Source organism: Zingiber officinale, chromosome 3A (genome assembly GCF_018446385.1).
Source record: "Zingiber officinale cultivar Zhangliang chromosome 3A, Zo_v1.1, whole genome shotgun sequence".
Classification (NCBI taxonomy): Eukaryota; Viridiplantae; Streptophyta; class Magnoliopsida; order Zingiberales; family Zingiberaceae; genus Zingiber; species Zingiber officinale.
The window spans coordinates 41,392,361-41,415,852 of NC_055990.1; positions in this window are offsets into that span (position 1 = coordinate 41,392,361).

Consider the following 23,492-nt stretch of genomic DNA (forward strand, 5'->3'; position numbering starts at 1 on the left):
TTAGAACTAGCTCATTCTGATTTGTGTGGTCCTATGTCTATCCAGGCAAGAGGTAGTTTCAAATATTTTGTCTCTTTCATAAATGATTATTCGAGATATGGGTACATTTACTTGATGCGCCATAAGTCTGAATGCTTTGATAAGTTCAAAGAGTACAAGGATAATGTGGAGAAACATCATGGTAAAAGTATCAAGACACTACAATCTGATCGTGGTGGCGAATACCTCTTTGGAGAGTTTAGGAATTACTTATCAGTGGCCGGGATTCAATCCCAATTGTCTGCACCTGGTACACCCCAACAGAATGGTGTGGCAGAAAGAAGGAATAGAACTCTTATGGAAATGGTTAAATCGATGATGAGTTATTCAGAATTACCAGATTCATTTTGGGGATATGCTCTGGAAACAACGGTGTACATTCTGAATATGGTACCTTCTAAACCAGTACCCTTTACTCCCATAGAATTGTGGAATGGGCGTAAGCCTAATCTGAAACACATTCAGATATGGGGTAGTCCAGCACATATGCTGAAGGGAGATACTGACAAGTTGGAATCACGTACAAAAGTTTGTCTGTTTGTCGGATATCCTAAAGGAACAAAAGGTGATTTGTTTTATAATCTTAAAAATCAGAAGACCATTGTTAGCACTAATGCTCAATTTTTAGAGGAAGATTATGTAATGAACCATAAGCCCATGAGTGAAATTGTTCTAGAAGAAATGAGAGAGGACATGTCTACTTTAGTACCAATAGTGCAAGATGAAATATCACAAGAAACTACAACACGTATCACAAATGATACACAACAACAGACAACACCTCGTCATAGTGGGAGGATTGTTAGGCAACCTGAAAGATTCATATTTTTGGGAGAGTCGTCGGACTTGATCCCAGGCAAACATGAACCTGATTCCCGAACATATGATGAAGCACTCCAAGATAAAGATGCAGTATCTTGGAAAAGAGCAATGAATTCAGAAATAGAATCTATGTATTCTAACAAAGTCTAGGATCTAGTAGAACCATCAAATAGTGTAAAAGCTATTGGATGTAAATGGATCTACAAAAGGAAAAGAGGGACAGACGGGAAGGTGGAAACCTTCAAAGTAAGGCTTGTTGCGAAGGGGTATTCTCAGAAAGAGGGAATCAATTATGAGGAAACCTTTTCACCAGTAGCTATGCTTAAGTCTATCCGGATACTCTTATCTATTGCTGCTCATATGGATTATGAGGTTTGGCAAATGGATGTCAAGACAGTTTTTCTTAACGGAAGTCTTGAAGAAAACATCCATATGAAGCAACCAGAAGGGTTTATTGCAAAGGGCAAAGAGCATCTAGTATGTAAGCTCAATCGGTCTATTTATGGACTGAAGCAAGCTTCAAGGTCATGGAACATCGGGTTTAATGAAGTAATCCAGTCGTATGGATTTATTCAGTGTCCGGATGAGTCTTGTGTATACAAGAAGTGTGATGAAAACGTGGTGGTATTTCTTGTACTATATGTAGATGACATTTTGTTAGTTGGAAACAATATCAAAGTGTTGTCGGAAGTAAGGGTATGGTTGTCTAAGCAATTCGATATGAAGGACTTGGGAGAATGAGCACATATTCTTGGGATCAAAGTAATAAGGGATCTCAAGAAAAAAATGTTGTTCTTATCCCAAGCTTCATATATCGATACAATCCTAGCTCGTTTTAGTATGAAAGACTCCAAGAAAGGTTTTCTACCCTTCAGGCATGGAGTATCTTTATCTAAAGAGATGTCTCCGAAGACATCAAAAGAGATAGAAGAGATGAAGGCAGTTTCTTATGCTTCAGCAGTAGGAAGCCTAATGTATGCTATGTTGTGCACGAGACCTTATATCTGTTTTATCATGGGCATGGTTAGCAGATATTAAAGTAACCTTAGACAAGGACATTGGACTGCAGTAAAGCATATATTGAAGTACCTGAGAAGGACTAGAGATTATATGCTAGTTTACCAAGCAGATGATTTGCTCCCTGTTGGTTACACAGATTCTGACTTCCAATTAGATAGGGACAATAGTAGTCTACATCAGGCTATGTGTTTACTTTAAGAGGTGGAGCCATAGCATGGATGAGTGTTAAGCAGAAATGTGTTTCAGACTCAACCATGGAAGCTGAGTATGTGGCAGCCTCTGAGGCAGCCGAAGAAGTTGTATGGCTTAGGAACTTCCTAATGGATTTAGATGTGATTCCTGGTTTTCTCAAAATCATCACAATTTATTGTGATAATAGCGGTGCAGTAGCAAACTCAAAGGAACCACGAGCCCATAAGGTGAGTAAACACATAGAATGCAAGTACCACCTGATACGAGACATTGTAAAGCGAGGATAAGTTGTTGTCGCCAAGATTGCATCAGCAGATAACCTGGCAGATCCTTTCACGAAGTCCCTTCCAGTGAAAGCTTTTGATCGGTATGTTGAGGGGATGTGGATCAGATGTATGGCAGCATTTATGACAACATAGTCTTTTATATAAGTGGGAGATTGTTAGAGTGTATACTAAAAGCCTAGCTTTTTGTAAACATTTATTTTTGAAATAAAGAATCACATTGGTCAAATGTCTACATTTATATGCTAAGTGTAGTTGTTCAATTAATTTATATTGTAGATAACATGGTGTGTGGTGTCACACACAGAAGATCATGTTATCAATTCCTTATAAATTATAAATAGTAGATCACGACTAAGATGGATAGGAACAAACCATTGGAATAGTCGTAGTGTAATTTGGTATTAGTTTATCTTGACTATAAAATTACACCAGTACAATCTGAGTGTATTGAGCAAGACCATTTGAGATAGTTTCTTTTTATACTAACTATATAAAAGAACAATACATCTGTTATTATAGAAGTGTGTACTCTTAATCATGATATAATAACAAGCACATATACTTAATATTTATTTCATTAATTTATCAAAGGGTGCGATTTAGCTCGTTAAATCAATAGGCCCGATAAGTTGGTAAATGATTTTATTTATATGGTGTGTTGTTGATTATAGAATGAAACTATGTCCTAGTAATCTAGGTTAATGATGCCCCCTTGAGGAGCTCATAAGGATTGTCATGTAAACCCTGCAGGTGGACTTAGTCCGACATGACGATAAGGTTAAGTGGTACTACTCTTTGGAGCTAGATATTAATTAAGTGAGTTGTCAATAACTCATTTAATTAGTGGGCATTCAATATCTTAAACACAGGGAGACTAACACACACATGATAAGAAGGAGCCCATATAGTAATATGGAATTGGTACAGTAGTTCAATAATAACTCTTTAGTGGTATGAGTTATTATTGATGAACTCGAGTAGGGTGTTCGGGGCGAACATGGGAAGCTCAAGTTCATAGGGAGACTAAAACCTATTCCTCCTCTCAGTCCCTGTCGTAGCCTCTTATTTATAAAGTCTTATACCCACCTAAACCTAACTTCTTACCCACCTTAAGTTGGCCGGCCAAGCCTAGCTTGGAGCCCAAGCTAGGGCCAGCCAAACCAAGGTTAGATAGGATCAAGTGGTGGTCGACCCTAGCTTAGAACCCAAGCTAAGGTGGCCGGTGTTGGGTTTTCTGGGCCGCAAAAATAACTTTTTGCATTGCGGAAACCCCGAAATTCCCATGCCACGTATCCGTGTGAAGTTTATAAAACAAAATTTCATGTACGAGTTTCTATAACCTAGATCTGCACTAGATCTACAAAGAAAAAGAGGTTACCCTTGATGCGAAGCCCTTCGCTAAATCCCGCTCGTCCAAGGTTCGCCGGATCTCGAGAGTATCAAAGTAGATACTCCTCTATGTGTATCCACACAAGCAAGAATTGGGGAAGAAATCTTGAGTGAGCTATCACTCCAAGAAGTCTCGGCCAAAGAGGAGGAGAGGGAGAGAAGAGAAGAGAGCAATGAGGAAGATGAAAATCAATTAGCACACAAAATGCACTAATTCACATCTTTAAGTGGTCGGCCACTTAATGGCTTGTAACCCCCATGGAATATCAAGAGTCAAGGCTCGTGATTTCCCTCATGAGGAGGCACTCCACTTAAGCAACCTTGATGATGTGGCACATCACCATTAGCCACTTAATTCCAACTCACCAATGAGGTGGCAAATGGTCAAGTCAAACTTGACCCTTCATCTTCCTCTCAAGTCAAGTCAAACTTGACCACTTCTCTCCCTTGGTTGATCTAATCTAACCATTGGTTCAAGTCAATTTTAATTTAATGAATCTCTATTCATTGAATTAAATTAATTAAGTAAGTCTAAGTCCAAATTAGACTCACTTAACACATGAACCAAATTGAGTCCAACTCAATTAGCTCAATTTGGATTACTCTTAATCCAATTTGGTTCATCACATGAACCTAATCCTTTAGGTTTATCAAATGAACCTAATCTCCATCTAATTGCCCTTTGTGTGTGACCCTATAGGTTCTAATAACGTTGGCAATGCTCCTAAACCCATTTAGATGCATAAGTAATTAGCGATATCTAGAAACACATCATTACTACCCAAGTTATAAGAATGTCGAGATCCACCATCACCTTGTGACTACTAATTGTGACTCTTCACAATATATGACAAGTGTCCTTCTATTCTTGACATCTAAATTGATTAATGTGAGGCATAGACCGTGTCATCCTCTAATCAATCTAAATCTTGAATCCCAAGTAGATTCACTCAATCAAATGAGCTCAATATCTCATATTGACTCATTTGGGCATGGCCATGCACTTCGTGGTCTCACTCTATCAAGAATATCGATGTCACTCCCGTCATATAGGAGGGATAGATCCCATCTACATCACTCACATCCCTTCACATAATTTGTTACATACCCAGTAATGTAACGCCCGAAAATTCTCAAAATAATTATTAGAGATATCCTAGTATTTTTCTGGAATTTTAGGATATTTTTATGGAATTTTTAGAGTAGCGGAAGTAGCAAAAATAAAGGGAGTCGTAAAATAGCCTACGCGGGAATTGAACCCGAGACCTATTGGGTTCTATGACTTATGGTGAACCTTAGTAACCAGGTGAACCCAGCAGGGCCGTGCTGAAAGGAAAGGGAAACAATTATAATTATGTTAGAGTTGGGCGAATTAATTCCTTAATATAAATAAGGAAATAATTTAGTGAAGAGTTATTTTGATCGTAACTTTCCTTCACCCTAACCCCACCTCCGCCCACCTGTCTTTTTCCCTCCCTCTCTCGGCGCACCAAACCAAGGGTTCTAGGAACACCTCCCAGCAACACAAAGGATACGAGGACGCTCCTCTCCGCGAGAAGAACGCGTAGACGCGAGAAGATCGTCAAGGGGATCGTCTCCACCGGAAAACTAGCGACTAGATTCGTAAGAAAACTAGCGCACGAGGTAAGAAACCCCTCACCTGCGGTATAAGTAGCTATTCGTATGATTTTATGCATTAGTTTGGTCGTATGCAAATTTTAGCACATAGGGTGTGAACTAGCGTACACCAAGTGCTCGGTAGAATGTTTAGCACAGTCAAAATGCAATTTAGGCATTTTATTAGCTTAGACAAATGCCATAGAAGCATTTTTACGGCTTATATAGTCTTGCTACAGCTTTTATGGACTAGACGTCCAATGGGTGGGCTCCCAAAGTCGCCTCTAGATTCAGACAACCTAATTCTGGGTTTAGACAACCTAGTAAAAGCAAGACAAGAATTATTAGCTTATGTTCAGTATTTTACTTTCTCAGTGGCATTGTACTGATTAGATATCCATTGGGTTGGGCTCCCATAGTCGTCCCTAGGTTTAGATAACCTAGTAAACCCTACTAAATTCGGGACTTACAAACCCGGGTCTAGTCAGGGATGTGCGCATAGCAAGTACAGTTGTCGGGCCCAAACAACAGCATGATTATTATTTTAATCTACTTATGAATATAGTTTTCAAACATCACAAAATAGTTATGTGAATCAGTACAGCTTTAGTATCAGTTTAGTATTAGCTTAGCTCAGCTTTTGTATCAATTTAGTTTCAATTGATACAACATGATAGATTATGATTAGCATTTATTGCCATGATCAGTTTCGATTTCCATGTGTTGTATGCCATGCCATGTTTAGCATATTCAGTATGTTCTTTTCAAATAGCATGTTTTCAAAGCATAAATAGCATCATATGCATGTTTTTGTGAGGTAGATGGTTTCTTACTAAGCTCTCAAGCTTACAGATACTATTTTCCTTATATTGCAGATAAAGGTAAAGGGAAGATGGACTAGTGGAGGCTGGAGGTCAATGCAGTGATGAAGATGTGTGTGGATGGAACTTGGAACAAAGATCTTAGGGAGTTTAGCAAGTTTAATTATTAGAACTTTGTTATTTTAGTTTTTGCTGTTCAGTTTGCTTAAATGTTATGAATTAGTGGATTATGCACCATGACATATGTAGAATGCTAAATAATTGATGTTAGGAGGCATTTCATTTAGTTTGGAATTGATATGAGTGATTTTGGCACGAAACAGTGCTGAAATCAGGCTTCTGGTGTGAAATCAGAAACCCCAATCGATCGGCCGATCGATTGGGGCTTCTCAATCGATCAACCGATCGATCGAGAAGTTCGCACCGCGAACAGTAAGCTCCTGGATCGATCAGCCGATCGATCCGGATGCCTTCTATCGCAAACAGAAAGCCCTGGGATCGATCACTGGATCGATTGGCTAGTCTGGATCGATTAGCCGATCGATCCAGAATATTGCCCAGAGCACAGTAGCGTGCTGAATCGATCACTGGATCGATCGAACCTAAGTTCCGTATACAGTAGCCACCTGGATCGATCAATGGATCGATCCGGCCATTCCAATCGATCCGTGGATCGATTGGGAGGCCTAATATCAGCAAGAAACTCTTAGTTAAGTTCCTTGACCATTGGGGGATGTAATATATGTCATGAATAGTTTAGATTACATCCCTTAGCACATGTAGAACTCAGAAATGATAATAGTTTAGCAAAATTTTAATTAGTACACCTTCCACACTTAGATTTAATGATGGTCATGGAATAGTTAGCACAGCATAATGTGACAGTCCGGCCTTACAGCCTAGTCAGTAGAAGGCGGGTCATTACAGAGTGGTATCAGAGCAGAAAGTTCCATACTTCCTACACACACATCAGCATTGAACCTGCAGCTTCCAAGTAAGAACATCTCTCACTCTATTTATGTTTCTTGTTTTCATGTTTAGATATAACTAAAGCATGCTTGTTTATGATAGTAGTTAACATGATAACAATAGTTACTCCCTTATGATTGTGTTAGTCATGTATGTCCTCCATGTCTTTAGAAATGGCACGAGGACGCCCAGCTAGAAGGGCACCAGCTACTGAGCCCCAGCACGAGGCAGGCAGTTCAGTGCCTCCCCCAGACCTTACAGCATTAGTGGCTCAGTTACAATAGCAGATAGCTGAACAACAACAGGAGATAGCCACCTTAAAGGCTAATCAGCAGAATACCCCCACAGTCACCCCGGAACCAAACCTAGCAACGCCAGTAGTCTTAGAGGTTCCAATAGTCCAACCTACAGCACCAGTAGCTTCAGCAACATAGGCAAGAAGAGAAGCCTATCTGATCCAGTGGCAGAGAGTCAAGCCAGAGAATTTCTCAGGCACTAGTGAACCATGGGATGCTCAGGCCTGGTTCAAAACACTGGAGAGTATGATAGAGCTTCTGGACTGGCCAGAACATGAGAAGGTGAAGTGCGCCTCCTTCTGCTTGACAGGAGATGCACGTATGTGGTGGGAGAGAATTAGAGCGAAGCGCCCAGTAAACCAGATGGCATGGGCTGACTTCGAGAAGGAATTCTTTGAGGAGTTCTTTCACATGCGGGTCACGAACCGCCACTACGACGAGTTCACAGAGTTTCGCCAAGGCAACCTTTCAGTGGAGGAAGCCGTGAAGAAATTCAACAGATTGGCTCGTCTATGCCCTGAACTAGTCAGCACAGAAAAAGAACAGGTCCGGTTGATGCTTAAGATGCAGAGGCCGGAAATAGCAATGAACGTGGCTGGCGGCGTTCATAGGCCGCAAACCACCGAAGAACTAGTCAGCAGTGCTCTGACCACCGAGCACTACCAGAATAATATCAAGGAGCAGAAGCAAGTCCTCTCAGAGTCCAAAGGGCAAGGAGGCTCAGGTACTCAGAAACAACAGGGCCACAGCTCTAACTGGAAAGGGAGCTCCAACAACAAGCGCAAACCATGGAGTTACCCAAAGGGAGGACCAGCCAACAAACAGCCTAGTTATCCCAAATGTGCTACTTGTGGGAAATTTCACCCAGGAGTTTGTCGCAAGGGCACACGAGGATGCTTTGAATGTGGACAGGAAGGACATATGGCTAAGCAGTGCCCAAACAAGACTAGTCTTCCTCAACCACAGCCGATTCAGTATGGAGGCCAGCTAGCTCAGTTACATCAGATGCAGGCTGCTTTAGATGGTCCACAGATCAGCCAGGGCAGACTAGAAGCCCCTCCAGCTACGACCAATGTGTTGGTACGGGAAGCATCTGACGATCGAACCCAAGTTTTGATAATGGCAAAGGGTTCAAAGTTAAGTCTTGTTGTTATCTAACATGTTGAATGAGTGTTTCAGAAAGTCCTAACTGCGGTTAGGCAAAGGTGAAAACCCTAGGGGGTGGTAACCCTAGGTCCTAGGGGGCGGTAACCCTAGGTGGAGGAAAGTCCTAGCTGCAGTTATGCAAAGGAAAAACCCTAGGGGGTGGTAACCCTAGGTCATAGGGGGTGGTAACCCTATGCGGAAAGTCTTGGCAGGTCGATGGCTTCAGGCAAAAGTCCTAGGGGGTGGTAACCCTAGGTGGAAAGTCCTAGTGTCGCGAACTAGGTGAAAGACTGGACTAGCCGGAGAAGCGGATGTCCAGCAGAAAGTCCGGAAGCATCGAGTGATAAGCAAAAGTCCAGTCGATTTGGAGGATCGACTGGCAACAGGTAAATCTCCTGAGTGGAGTAGGTGAGGACGTGTTCCCCGTAGAGGGAACAGTAGGCATCGGGTCAACCTAGGGTTTCCGGTTGGAAATCCAAAGTCAGACTCGGACAGTCCGGAGACTGTCTATACTTCATTTATCATGTTTATTGTGCTAACTTTGTGCTGCAGGATAGTATTTGGGACTAACGTATCTTGCAGGTGCAAATGAGCAACCTAAAGCCTCGGATGAACAGTGTCTGAGGCGCCTCCATGGAGCTTGGAGGCGCCTCGGGTGCAAAAGCTGAGCTGGCTTCGAAGCACCACTGGAGGCGCCTTGAAGCAGGCAGAAGGCGCCTTGGAAGGCGCCTTGAGAGGGCTATAAGGCGCCTTGAATGGATGAAATTCGACCAGGTCAGTTTTGATCCACGCGGAAGACCAGGCAGCATGGAGGTGCCTTGAACAGCCTTCAAGGCGCCTTGAACACCCTTTATAAGGGGGTTTCAACCAGCACTTCAGGGAATCAAGTTTGAGGCTTTCCTTCTTCAACGTGCTGCTAACAAAATCATTCCGAAGCGCTGCTACAACATTCCGACGACCCGGAGCTCTGCTTTCTTCTTCTTTAAGTTGTCGGTATAACTTTATTATACTTTCTTTGTAAGAAGCTTGTAATTCTTATCGAGATTATAGTTGTTGCCCACCAGAAGCGATCAAGGATCGCGGGCCTTCGAGTAGGAGTCGATCAAGGCTCCGAACGAAGTAAAAATCCTCCTGTCTCTGTGTGCTTGTTTTGTTTTATTCCGCTGCTTAATTACTCCGATAATTCTTACGTTTCCGATAATCGAACAAAATAGCCACGAGCGCTATTCACCCCCCCTCTAGCGCGGTATCGATCTAACACAATGCGAAGATCTACTCACTGACCAGAGAGGACGTAGCAAATGCCTCGACAGTTGTTACAGGTCAGATTAGTATTTTACAGCAAAGTACAACTGTCTTATTCGATACTGGGGCAACCCTTTCTTATATATCTAGGGTATTTGCAAAGAAGTTAGCGATACCCCTAGAGGTACTCAGTAGTCAGTTTCTGACGACATTACCTTCGGGAGAAATTATGGCATCTACGCACTGGCTCAGAGCAGTGCCAGTCATTATAGTAGACAAAGAACTCTTTTGTGATCTGATAGTGCTAGACATGACTGATTACGATGTCATTTTTGGGATGGACTTCCTGATCAGATACGGTGCCTCTATAGAGTGCCGTAAACAGAAAGTCGTATTCCAACCTGAAGTAGAAGCACAGTTCGAGTTCATCGGGGAACCCAAGAGAAAAGCCAAGAAATTTCTCTCAGCTATGAAGGCACAGAGATTAATGGATTCAAGGTGTACGGGATTTTTAGCACATGTAGTTAGTATCGGTCAGGACAAGGACCAACAGCTAGCAGAGGTCCGAGTCGTATGTGACTACCCAGTAGTCTTCCCTGAAGAGTTACCAGGCTTAGAACTAGACAGGGAGATTGAATTCGAGATAGAACTCATTCCCGGTACAAATCCTATCTCCAAAGCGCCTTACCGTATGGCTCCAGCAGAACTGAAGGAACTTCATGAGCAACTACAGGAGCTGCTTGACAAAGGCTTCATACGCCCTAGTCACTCACCATGGGGAGCGCCTGTATTGTTCGTGAAGAAGAAGGACGGGAGCATGCGCCTGTGTATAGATTACCGGGCACTGAACCAAGTTACCATCAAGAACAGGTATCCTCTTCCCAGAATAGATGACCTGTTCGATCAGCTAAGGGGAGCAGCAGTGTTCTCTAAGAAAGACCTCAGATCAGGTTATCATCAGGTGAAAGTTAAAGAAGGGGATATACCCAAGAAAGCATTCAGGACTAGATACGGACACTACGAGTTCGTAGTCATGCCCTTTGGCGTGACAAATGCTCCAGCTACTTTCATGGACCTCATGAACAGGGTATTCAGAGAATACTTAGATAAGTTTGTTATCATATTCATCGATGACATCCTTATCTATTCAGGAACTCAGGAAGAACACGCCAAGCACCTGGGAATAGTATTGCAGACCCTTCAGCAGAACCAGTTGTACGCCAAGTTCTCGAAATGTGAATTTTGGTTAGATCAGGTGTCCTTCCTGGGTCATATCATCTCAAAGGATGGTATCATGGTAGACCCCAGTAAGATAGAAGCTGTGAGTAACTGGAAAAGACCTAAGAACGCCAGTGAGATCAGAAGCTTTCTGGGATTAGCAGGTTACTACAGGAAATTTGTAGAGGACTTCTCTAGGATAGCCTCCCCGCTGACAGCTCTTACCAGAAAGAACAGGAAGTTTCAGTGGACAGAGGACTGTGAGAACAGCTTCAGCGAGCTAAAGAGGAGATTGACCAGCGCACCTATTCTGACTCTACCAGAGAGTACAGATAGCTTTGATATATATAGTTATGCCTCTAAGTTGGGATTAGGAGCATTGCTGATGCAAGAAGGTAAGGTGATCGCCTATGCCTCCAGACAACTCAAGGACTATGAGAGGAATTATCCTACTCATGACCTTGAGCTTGCAGCAGTTGTGTTCGCTCTCAAAATTTGGAGACATTACTTGTATGGAGCTCAGTGAAGAGTGTATACAGATCATCAGAGTCTGAAGTACTTCTTCACTCAGAAGGATTTGAATATGCGACAGCGCAGATGGCTCGAGCTGGTTAAAGATTATGACATAGATATCCTCTACCACCCAGGAAAAGCTAATAAGGTGGCAGACGCACTTAGCAGGAAGTCTAGTGCTACCTTACTATCCTTAGCAGCCATGTCACCACCCTTGCAGAAAGAGATCACAGATTTCAATCTCGAACTCATAGTTGGACAGCTCTCTACGATGACATTAGAGTCGACTTTGCTTGGTGACATTCAGACAGCTCAGGAGCAGGATCCTGAAATTCAGAAAATCAAGCAAGGGTTAGGGGAATCAGAAAGTAGAGAATTCAGAGTGTCCGATAGCGGGGTATTATACTTTGGTGACAGATTATGCGTTCCAGATCAGGAGGAACTACGAAGAAAGATTTTAGATGAGGCTCACAAGACTCCCTATGCGATGCATCCTTGCTCCATCAAAATGTACCAGGACTTGAAGAAACATTTTTGGTGGCCTGGGATGAAGAGAGACATCGCTCGATATGTCAGCACTTGCCTAACCTGCCAGAGAGTCAAGGCAGAACACCAGAGACCAGGAGGAGTTCTGCAGCCTATTCAGATTCCAGAATGGAAGTGGGAAGACATTTCCATGGATTTCATAGTGGGACTACCCAGAACCACGAATGGTTTTGATACAATCTGGGTAATAGTCGACAGATTGACTAAATCAGCTCACTTCTTAGCCACCAGAATATCCTATTCCATGGAACAGCTAGCTCAGTTGTATCTCAAGGAGATCGTTAGACTACATGGAGTCCCACGAACCATTATCTCAGACAGGGACAGTAGGTTCACATCACACTTCTGGGAGTGTGTACAGTCAGCTTTGGGCACTAAATTAAAGTTCAGCACAGCTTTCCATCCTCAGACAGATGGACAGACGGAGCGAGTAAATCAGGTACTCGAAGATATGCTCCGAGCATGTGCCCTAGACTTCAAGGGAAGTTGGTGCAAATATCTGAGCTTAGCAAAGTTTGCATACAACAACAGCTATCAGGCCACTATCAGTATGGCACCTTACGAGGCTCTCTACGGGCGGAGGTGTAGATCTCCAATCTGCTGGTATGAGAGTGGTGAACAGAAAGAACTAGAACTTCAGACAGATCTCGTGGAAGATACTGTTAGGATCGATGATCGCGGCTAGAGAGGGGGGTGTGAATAGCTGCCCCAAATTACTCGTTTCTTTCTACAAATCAAAGTTAACGCAGCGGAAAATACAACAAAGAAACGAAAGAGAAGAAAACCAAACCTTAACACAAGAATGTAACGAGGTTCGGAGATTAGGGCTCCTACTCCTCGGCGTGTTCGTAAGGTGGACGAGTCCAGTCAATCCGTCGGTGGATGAGCCCCCGTAAAACCGGCTAATATGAACTCCTTCTGGGTGGAGAAATCTCGCCACAAAACTTGCAACAACAAGAAGGAGTACAAGAAATACAAGTAGAAAGACAAGAACAATGTACAAACACTAACTCGCCTTCTCGTCGACTGCCTATGAAGCAACAACTTCTCGGACAACAGCAGCAGCTGACCGTCGACTGGAAGCTCACACGAAGCTTACTGGGGAGAGCTCAAACAAAGCTCAGATCGCAAGCAACAGCAAGCTAGAAGAAGGAGAGCAAGAAGTGAGACTCAGCCCTGTAGCCCTCGACCTCTTTATATTACCTGTGCCTGCGAAGAACCTGCAACGAAGACAGAAGACGCAGAACCTAGCCGTTGTTACTCACAACGGCAGCTGACCGATCAGTCAAGCCCGACGGTCCGTGGAACTCGATCGGTCCGGGACCGATCAGGCCTGATCCACCTGTGACGAGAAGCCGGACAGCGACGGACCGTTGTGAGCCAACGGATAGTTCTGGACTGATCGAGCTGAAGCCTGATCGGTTGCGTCTCTGATCGGTCGTGGAGACCGATCAGACTCCCTCTGATCGGTCTCCAGACCGATCAGATGACTTACAGAACCCTTCTGTTTGTTATCTGATCGGTCACCAGACCGATCAGATACTCAGGCGTATCGCTAGATCGGTCACCAAACCGATCCAGGTTTAGAGCTCCAGCCCTAAACCCTAACTGGTCCTGAGAATGAGCTACCGAGCCCTCTCCGACTTCGTCCGGTCCAGAGAACGAGCTACCGAGCCCTCTCTGACCACAGTCCGGAGAACGAGCTACCGAGCCCTCTCCGACTTTCCGTGCCAAGTCTCCAACTTGGTCTTCTCCGTGCCAAGTCTCCATACTTGGACTTTTCCCATGCCAAGCTCCCTGCTTGGACTTTTCACCAGATGTCTGGTCAACCTTGACCCTTCTGGATTTCCATTGCCTGGCTTCACTCACCAGGACTTCCAAACTGCCTAGCTTCACTCACTAGGTCTTTCCCTTGCCTGGCTTCACTCACCAGGACTTCCCAACTGCCTGGCTTCACTCACCAAGACTTTCCGAACTGCCTAACATCCCAGTTAGGACTTCCCAGTCAAGTATCCGGTCAACCTTGACCTACTTGACTCTTCTTCATCCAACTTGATCAGACCCTGATCAGTATCTCTCCGCATGGACAACTGCACCTGCATTGTCCATGTCTACATGTCTTTCTGTATTGTCAAACATCGAAACCATGACCAAGGTTTACGCTTGGTCAACTAGGTCAACCTTGACCTACTGGAAATTGCACCAACAGATACCACAGCAGCTATACAGTAGATCCGCCAGAGGATAGAGACAGCTCAGAGCCGCCAGAAAAGCTATGCTGATACACGGCGCAGACCTTTAGAGTTTTCAGTCGGGGATTCAGTGTTCCTCAGAGTAGCTCCCATGAGGGGAGTAATGCATTTTGGGAAGAAGGGCAAACTAAGTCCCAGATATGTGGGACTATACCTTATCAGCAGAAGAGTGGGCAAGGTAGCATATGAGCTAGAGCTACCCCAGGAAATGTCAGCTGTCCATAATGTATTTCATGTCTCTATGCTGAATAAGCATATCCCAGATGCCAACCAGGTGATTGAGCCCCAGTCGGTACAAATCCGCGAAGACCTCAGTTATGATAGTCAGCCAATTCAGATAATAGACCGAGCAGTTAAGAAATTACGGAACAAGGAAGTACCATTAGTCAAAGTTATTTGGCACAGTCACACAGCAGAAGAGGCAACTTGGGAGACAGAAGCCAGTATGAGACAGAAGTACCCAGAGTTATTCTAAGTTCGGGGACGAACTTTTTATAAGGTATGGGGGATTGTAACGCCCGAAAATTCTCAAAATAATTATTAAATATATCCTAGTATTTTTCTGGAATTTTAGGATATTTTAATGGAAGTTTTAGAGTAGCGGAAGTAGCAAAAATAAAGGGAGTCGTAAAATAGCCTACGCGGGAATTGAACCCGAGACCTATTGGGTTCTATGACTTATGGTGAACCTTAGTAACCAGGTGAACCCAGCAGGGCCGTGCTGAAAGGAAAGGGAAACAATTATAATTATGTTAGAGTTGGGCAAATTAATTCCTTAATATAAATAAGGAAATAATTTAGTGAAGAGTTATTTTGATCGTAACTTTCCTTCACCCTAACCCCACCTCCGCCCACCTGTCTTTTTCCCTCCCTCTCTCGGCGCACCAAACCAAGGGTTCTAGGAACACCTCCCGGCAACACAAAGGATACGAGGACGCTCCTCTCCGCGAGAAGAACGCGTAGACGCGAGAAGATCGTCAAGGGGATCGTCTCCACCGGAAAACTAGCGACTAGATTCGTAAGAAAACTAGCGCACGAGGTAAGAAACCCCTCACCTGCAGTATAAGTAGCAATTCATATGATTTTTATGCATTAGTTTGGTCGTATGCAAATTTTAGCACATAGGGTGTGCACTAGCGTACACCAAGTGCTCGGTAGAATGTTTAGCACAGTCAAAATACAATTTAGGCATTTTATTAGCTTAGACGAATGCAATAGAAGCATTTTTACAGCTTATATTGTCTTGCTACAGCTTTTATGGACTAGACGTCCAATGAGTGGGCTCCCACAGTCGCCTCTAGGTTCAGACAACCTAGTTCTGGGTTTAGACAACCTAGTAAAAGCAAGACAAGAATTATTAGCTTATGTTCAGTATTTTACTTTCTCAGTGGCACTGTACTGGATTAGATATCCATTGGGTTGGGCTCCCATAGTCGTCCCTAGGTTTAGATAACCTAGTAAACCCTACTAAATTCGGGAGTTGCAAACCCGGATCTAGTCAGGGATGCGCGCATAGCAAGTACAGTTGCCGGGCCCAAACAGCAGCTTGATTATTATTTTAATCTACTTATGAATATAGTTTTCAAACATCACAAAATAGTTATGTGAATCAGTACAGCTTTAGTATCAGTTTAGTATTAGCTTAGCTCAGCTTTTGTATCAGTTTAGTTTCAATTGATACAACATGATAGATTATGATTAGCATTTATTGCCATGATCAGTTTCGATTTCCATGTGTTGTATGTCATGCCATGTTTATCATATTCAGTATGTTCTTTTCAAATAGCATGTTTACAAAGCATAAATAGCATCGTATACATGTTTTTGCGAGGTAGATGGTTTCTTACTAAGCTCTCAAGCTTACAGATACTATTTTCCTTATACTGCAGATAAAGGTAAAGGGAAGATGGACTAGTGGAGGCTGGAGGTCAATGCAGAGATGAAGATGTGTGTGGATGGAACTTGGAACAAAGGTCTTAGGGAGTTTAGCAAGTTTAATTATTAGAACTTTGTTATTTTAGTTTTTGCCGTTCAGTTTGCTTAAATGTTATGAATTAGTGGATTATGCACCATGACATGTGTAGAATGCTAGATAATTGATGTTAGGAGGCATTTCATTTAGTTTGGAATTGATATGAGTGATTTTGGCACGAAACAGTGCTGAAATCAGGCTTCTGGTGTGAAATCAGAAACCCCAATCGATCGACCGATCGATTGGGGCTTCTCAATCGATCAACCGATCGATCGAGAAGTTCGCACCGCGAACAGTAAGCTCCTGGATCAATCAGCCGATCGATCCGGATGCCTTCTGTCGCAAACAGAAAGCCCTGGGATCGATCACTGGATCGATCCAGAATATTGCCTGGAGCACAGTAGCGTGCTGAATCGATCACTGGATCGATCCGACCTAAGTTCTGTATACAGTAGCCACCTGGATCGATCAATGGATCGATCCGGCCATTCCAATCGATCCGTGGATCGATTGGGAGGCCTGATATCAACAAGAAACTCTTAGTTAAGTTCCTTGACCATTGGGGGATGTAATATATGTCATGAATAGTTTAGATTACAACCCTTAGCACATGTAGAACCCAGAAATGATAATAGTTTAGCAAAATTTTAATTAGTACAGCTTCCGCACTTAGATTTAATGATAGTCATGGAATAGTTAGCACAGCATAATGTGACGGTCCGGCCTTACAGCCTAGTCAGTAGAAGGCGGGTCGTTACAAGTAATCGCCTTTATAGTCCACCAGTTATGGGTGACTTTTGATGAAGCCAAAGTATGTAACTCCTTATGTAGGGAATCATGGTGACTTCAGGTCCAAGGAATAGTAGTCATACTAATAGCCACATGAGAAAGTATATGACACTCATATAACGATCCATGATACTTTCTCATGGCGGGTCATTCAGTATACATTCTCCAATGCATACCCATGTGTCAACTTGATATCTCCATATCCATGACTTGTGAGATCAAGTCATCGAGTTGACCTACATGCTAGTCTCGTCGCATTAACATTGTCCTTGAATGTTAATACTTGACTAGGAATGATTAAGAGTAGTGTTCCCTATATCATCTCACTATCGATTCAACCAATCGATTGATATAGGTAAGAACCTTCTACTCAAGGACGCTATTATACTTAGTTATTTGACACCAATACAAGTAAGTATAATAACCAAAAACAAATACCTTTATTTATATACAAGAATATGATACAACGAGTTCATACTATAAGAGTGTATACTAAAAGCCTAGCTTTTATAAACATTTATTTGTTGAAATAAAAGAATCACATTGGTCAATATCTGTATTTATTTGTTAAATGTAATTGTTCAATTAATTTATATAGTAGACAACATGGATTGTGGTGTCACACTTAGAAGATCATGTTGTCGGTTCTCTATAAATTATAAACAAGTTGCTCACGACTAAGATGGAAAGGAACAAACCATCAGAATAGTCGTAGTGTAATTAAGTATTAGTTTATCTTGACTAAAAAATTACACTGATACACTTTAAGTGTATTGAGTAGGACCATTTAGGTAAGTTCTTTTTGTACTGACTTAGTAAAAGAACTAGACCTTAGTTATTATAGAAGTGTGTGCTCTTAATCCTAATATAATAACAAGCACATATATTTAATATTTATTTCTTTGACTTATCAAAGGGTGAGGTTTAGCTCGATAAGTCAATATGCCCGATAAGTTGGGAAATGATATTACTTATAGTGTGTGTTGTTGATTATAGAAGGAATTTGTATCCTAGTTATCTAGGTTGAGAATGTCCCCAAGAGGAGCTCATAAGGATTGTCATGTTAAACCCTGCAGGTGGACTTAGTCTGACATGACAATAAAATTGAGTGGTACTACTCTTGGAGCTAGATATTAATTAAGTGAGTTGTCAGTAACTTACTTAATTAGTAGACATTCGTAATCTTAAACACAGGGAGACTAGCACACTCATAATAAGAAGGAGCCCATAATGTAATTTGGGATTGGTGCGATAGTGCGGTAATAACTCTCTAGTGGAATGAGTTATTATTGATGAACTTGAGTTGTGTGTTCGGGGCGAGCACGGGATACTCAAGCTCATTAGAAGGCCAAAACCAATTTCTCCTCTAGGTCCCTGTCGTAGCCTCATTAGAGCCTCAAGTCCATCCAAAGAAAGGCCCATCTTGGTGTCCAAGAAGGGGGCCGGTCCATTGCTTGGTGACCAAGCAATGGCCGGCCACATCTCCTCTTAAAGGGTCGGCCCTATTGCTTGGTGACCAAGCTAGTAGGGGTCGGCTATAATATTCAAACATGGAGGGTTGTTTTTGAATTTTTAAAAGCTTCTCTTTGTAGAAAACTATAAGTTTTAAAAGACAGATTTTAATTTTAAAAATTTTCCTTATTTGAATTTGGCCACATGTTTTAATAGAGAGTTTTAAAAGTTTTAAAACTTTCCTTTTTTAACTATCCTCATGGATTAAGAAAAAAAAGGAAGATAAGTTTTAAAATAAAATTTTCTATCATCATGTTAAAAAAGGAAATTTTATAAGAGAAGTTTTAAATTTTAAAACATGATTTTAATTTTTAAAACTTTCCTTTTTTTAACTCTAGGAAAGAGAGCTTGTAAAATTTTATAAGAGTTTTTTCTTCTTATAAAATTTTATAAAAAAAAATTATTTTTCCTTTCCTAAATATGGTGGCTGGCCACCTTGCTTGGTGCCCAAGCATGGGGCCGACCAAACACAATCCTAAACCAAATAGGATTGATCACAACCATTGATTTGGTGATTGATTCAATCAAGAGGAAAGAAAAGGAAAAATAAAAAGGGAAAAGGAAAAACTCTTGGATGATTTTATTTTTTGTAAAAAGTTTTTCCTTATTTGCCTTGGGAAAGTAATATAAAAGAAGGGGTGAGGGGGCTTCATGAGAGACAATTCTTATTCTCTTGCTTGGAGATCTCTTCGTGGCTGGCCCTCTCCCTTCTCCCTTTCCCTTTGCTCTCTTCTCCTTGGTGGTGGTGGTGGCCGGATTTTAGAGGAAGAGGAAGGAAGCTTTTGGGTGGTGTTCATCTTGGAGGATCGTCGCCCACACGACGTCCAAGGCGAGGCGAGGAATACGGCAGAAGATCTCGAGGTCATTATCTTACAAAGAGAAGGTATAACTAGTAGTTTTCTTCCGCATCATACTAGTTATTTTCTTTGTAAGAATTCTGAATACAAGAGGCAATTAGATCTAGTTTTTCGAATAAATTTTTCGAGTTTGTGTTTCTTCTTTTTCGAATTTGTGATTTGATTGTTCTTTTTGCTTAACCTAGAGTTATTTAAGGAAATTAAATATTAGCTTTCCTTAAAAGGCTTTAACTAGGCGGTGGTGGTTGCTCCCATATCCAAGAAGGTCATGTGCCTCACCATGCAGTCCTGGAAGCCAATTTTGGAAATTAATATTTAATGGAATTAATAACATAGGTGGTTTTGAATCAATAGTGTTAAGTTCCGCTTGCGATTCAAATCTAAACCATTAAAAACAGATAAGTTAAATTTGGAATCAATGATGTTAAGTTCCATCTGCGATTCCTAATTTAACTTCTAAATAACACAATAAGTTATTTAAGGAAAGGTTCGACACTTGTACAAAAATTTTTGTACAGTGGAACCAGTACGTTTTCCTAGGATTAACCAACACATACAACAATCATCAAATGATTGGCTCTAGGGCTCTAACTAACAATCTCCCACTAGCACTAGTGCCAATCAATGTAGGCTCTAAGGCCTAATGACCTAGTGTGACCATCATGCTTTCTCTGTGCCAAAGCCTTGGTCAAGGGATCGGCGATGTTAGCCTCTGTGGGTACTCTGCAAATCTTCACATCTCCTCTCTCGATAATCTCTCAAATGAGATGGAAGCGTCATAGTATGTGTTTGGTCCGCTGGTGTGAGCGAGGTTCCTTAGCCTGTGCTATTGCTCCATTGTTGTCACAATAGCGCTCTATGGGATCAGCTATGCTATGAACCACCACAAGCTCAGTAATGAACTTGTGGATCCAAACTACCTACTTTGCTGCTTCTGATGCAGCAATATACTTGACCTCTGTTGTAGAATCAGCTACTGTGTCCTGCTTCGAACTCTTCCAGCTCACAGCACCACCATTTATGCAAAACACAAACCCTGATTGCGATCGATAATCATCCTGATCAGTTTGGAAGCTAGCATCACTGTAATCCTTTACAGCTAGCTCGTCATCGCCTCCATATATCAAGAAATATTCTTTAGTCCTTCTCAAGTACTTAAGAATATTCTTGACTGCTATCCAGCGACTTTCACCTGGATCTGACTGGTATCTGCTCGTCATGCTCAAAGCGTATGAGACATCAGGACGAGTACATAGCATGTCGTACATGATAGATCCTATGGCTGAAGCATAAGGGATCTGATCCATGCGGTCTCTCTCCTCTCTAGAAGAGGGACCTTGAGTCTTCGAAAGACTCACACCATGTGATATCGGTAGAAATCCCTTCTTGGAGTTCTGCATGGCAAACCAAAGTAGTACCTTGTCAATGTATGTAATCTGACTTAGGCCAAGCAATCTCTTAGATCTATCTCTATAGATATGTATGCCTAGAATGCGGGATGTTTCACCTAAGTCCTTCATTGAGAAACAAGTCTCTAGCCAAGTCTTGACAGACTGCAGCAAAGGGATGTCTTTCCCAATGAGTAGTATGTCATCCACATACAATATAAGGAAGACAACTGTGTTCCCTACAACCTTCTTGTAGACACAAGGTTCATCTTCATTCTTGATGAAACCAAACTATTTGATTGTATCATCGAATCGAAGATTCCAGCTCCAAGAAGCTTGCTTTAGTCCATAAATGGACCTATGCAGCTTGCATACTCTGCCAGTATGCTGTGGATCTACAAAACCCTCAGGTTGTGTCATGTACACATCCTCGAGCAGGTTTCCATTCAGAAACGTGGTTTTGACATCCGTCTGCCAGATCTCATAATCGTGGTATGCTGCAATAGCAAGCATGATCTGAATGGATTTAAATATCGCTACTGGAGAAAAGGTTTCGTCATAGTCAATACCATGAATTTACTTGAAACCTTTAGCTACCAAGCGACTCTTATAAATAAGTTCATCCATGTCAGTCTTTCTCTTAAAGACCCACTTACACCCAATGGGTTCGACCCCTTCAGGTGGATCAACCAAAGTCCATACTTGGTTGGTGTACATGGATTCCATCTCGGATCTCATAGCCTCTAGCCATTTCTCGAAATTTGGACTCATCACAGCTTCCTGATAGGAGGTAGGCTCATCCTCAATGAGCACAACGTCATCATGGTCAGACAAGAGAAATGAATATCTCTCAGGCTGACGACGTACCCTATCAGACCTGTGAAGAGCTAGGTCTACTTGAACTGGTTGTGGTTCCTCAACTCCTTGTGGAACAACATCATCCACAACACTTTGTGGTTCCAGTTCAACTTCCATCGAGGCTTCAGTGCTATAGTCCACATCTTGAGCTTCTTCAAGATCGAATGTACTCCCACTAGTTTTTCTAGAAACAAAATCCCTTTCTAGAAATACCCCAATCTTAGCCACAACTACCTTGTGTTGACTGGGAATGTAGAAGTAATATCCCTTCGTTTCCTTGGGATATCTAATGAAATAGCACTTGTCATATTTGATTCCCAATTTGTCCGAGACTTGACGTCGAACGTAAGCCTCACAACCCCAAATCCTCATAAAAGACACCTAGGCATCTCTCCCAGTCCATATCTTATATGGTGTCTTTATTACAGCCTTAGATGGAACTCGGTTGAGAATGAAGGCTGCTGTGTCTAAAGCATAGCCCCAAAGATACATGGAAAGATCTGTGTGACTCATCATAGATCGTACCATATTTAATAAGGTACGATTCCTCCTTTCGGATACACCATTCCACTGTGGTGTTCCAGGAGGAGTGAGTTGAGATAGAATCTCACACTCAGCTAGATAGTCACAAAACTCATGGCTAAGGTATTCACCACCTCGATCTGATCGAAATATCTTAATACTCTTGCCAAGCTGGTTTTGTACTTCATTCTTGAATTCTTTGAACTTTTCAAAGGATTCTGACTTATGTGTCATTAGGTACACATAACCATATCTACTGAAGTCATCAGTAAATGTAATGAAGTACCTATAACCACCTCTAGCAGTGACATTGAAAGGGCCACATACATCACTATGTATAAGACCTAACAAGTCAGTCGCTCTCTCACTGTGTCCACTAAAGGGAGTCTTGGTCATCTTGCCTAGAAGGCATGACTCGCATATCTCATATGATTCAAAATCAAATGAGTCTAGCAATCCATCTTTATGGAGCTGGGATAAGCGTTTGTCATTTATATGACCTAAGCGGCAGTGCCAGAGATAGGTTTGGTTCATGTCATTTGACTTGAATCTCTTGGTACTTATATTATAGATAAGGTTCTTAAGGTCTAGAATATAGAGTCCGTTCATCAGAGGTGCACTACAATAGAACATATCATTTAAATAAACTGAACAACATTTGTTCTTTATTATAAATGAAAAACCTTTCTTGTCTAAACAAGAAACTGAAATTATGTTCTTAGTTAAAGCAGGCACATAACAACATTCATCTAATTCTAATACAAGTCCAGAAGGCAGAGATAGATGATAAGTTCCTACAGCAACAGCACCAACCCGTGCTCCATTGCCTACGCATAGGCCCACCTTGCCCTTCGTCAATACCCTGCTATTTCTCAGCGCCTGCGCATTAGTACAAATGTGAGAAGCACATCCGGTATCTAATACCCATGATGAAGAAATAGATAGATTGACTTCTATAACATAGATACCTGAAGTGGAAGTCTCACCTCTCTTCTTCTTAAGATTTTCCAGGTACACTTTGCAGTACCTCTTCCAATGCCCGGTCTGACTGCAGTGGAAGCAGGTAGCATCCTTGGCGACCCCTCCTTTGGGTTTCAGTGCCTTGCCTTTGCCCTTGGCTTGGTACTTTCCCTTACCTTTAGGCTTGCCCTTGCCTTTTCCCTTTTACACCATCAAAATAGAGTTGGACTAAACCTTCTTAAGGTTGAGCTTAGCAGTTCTT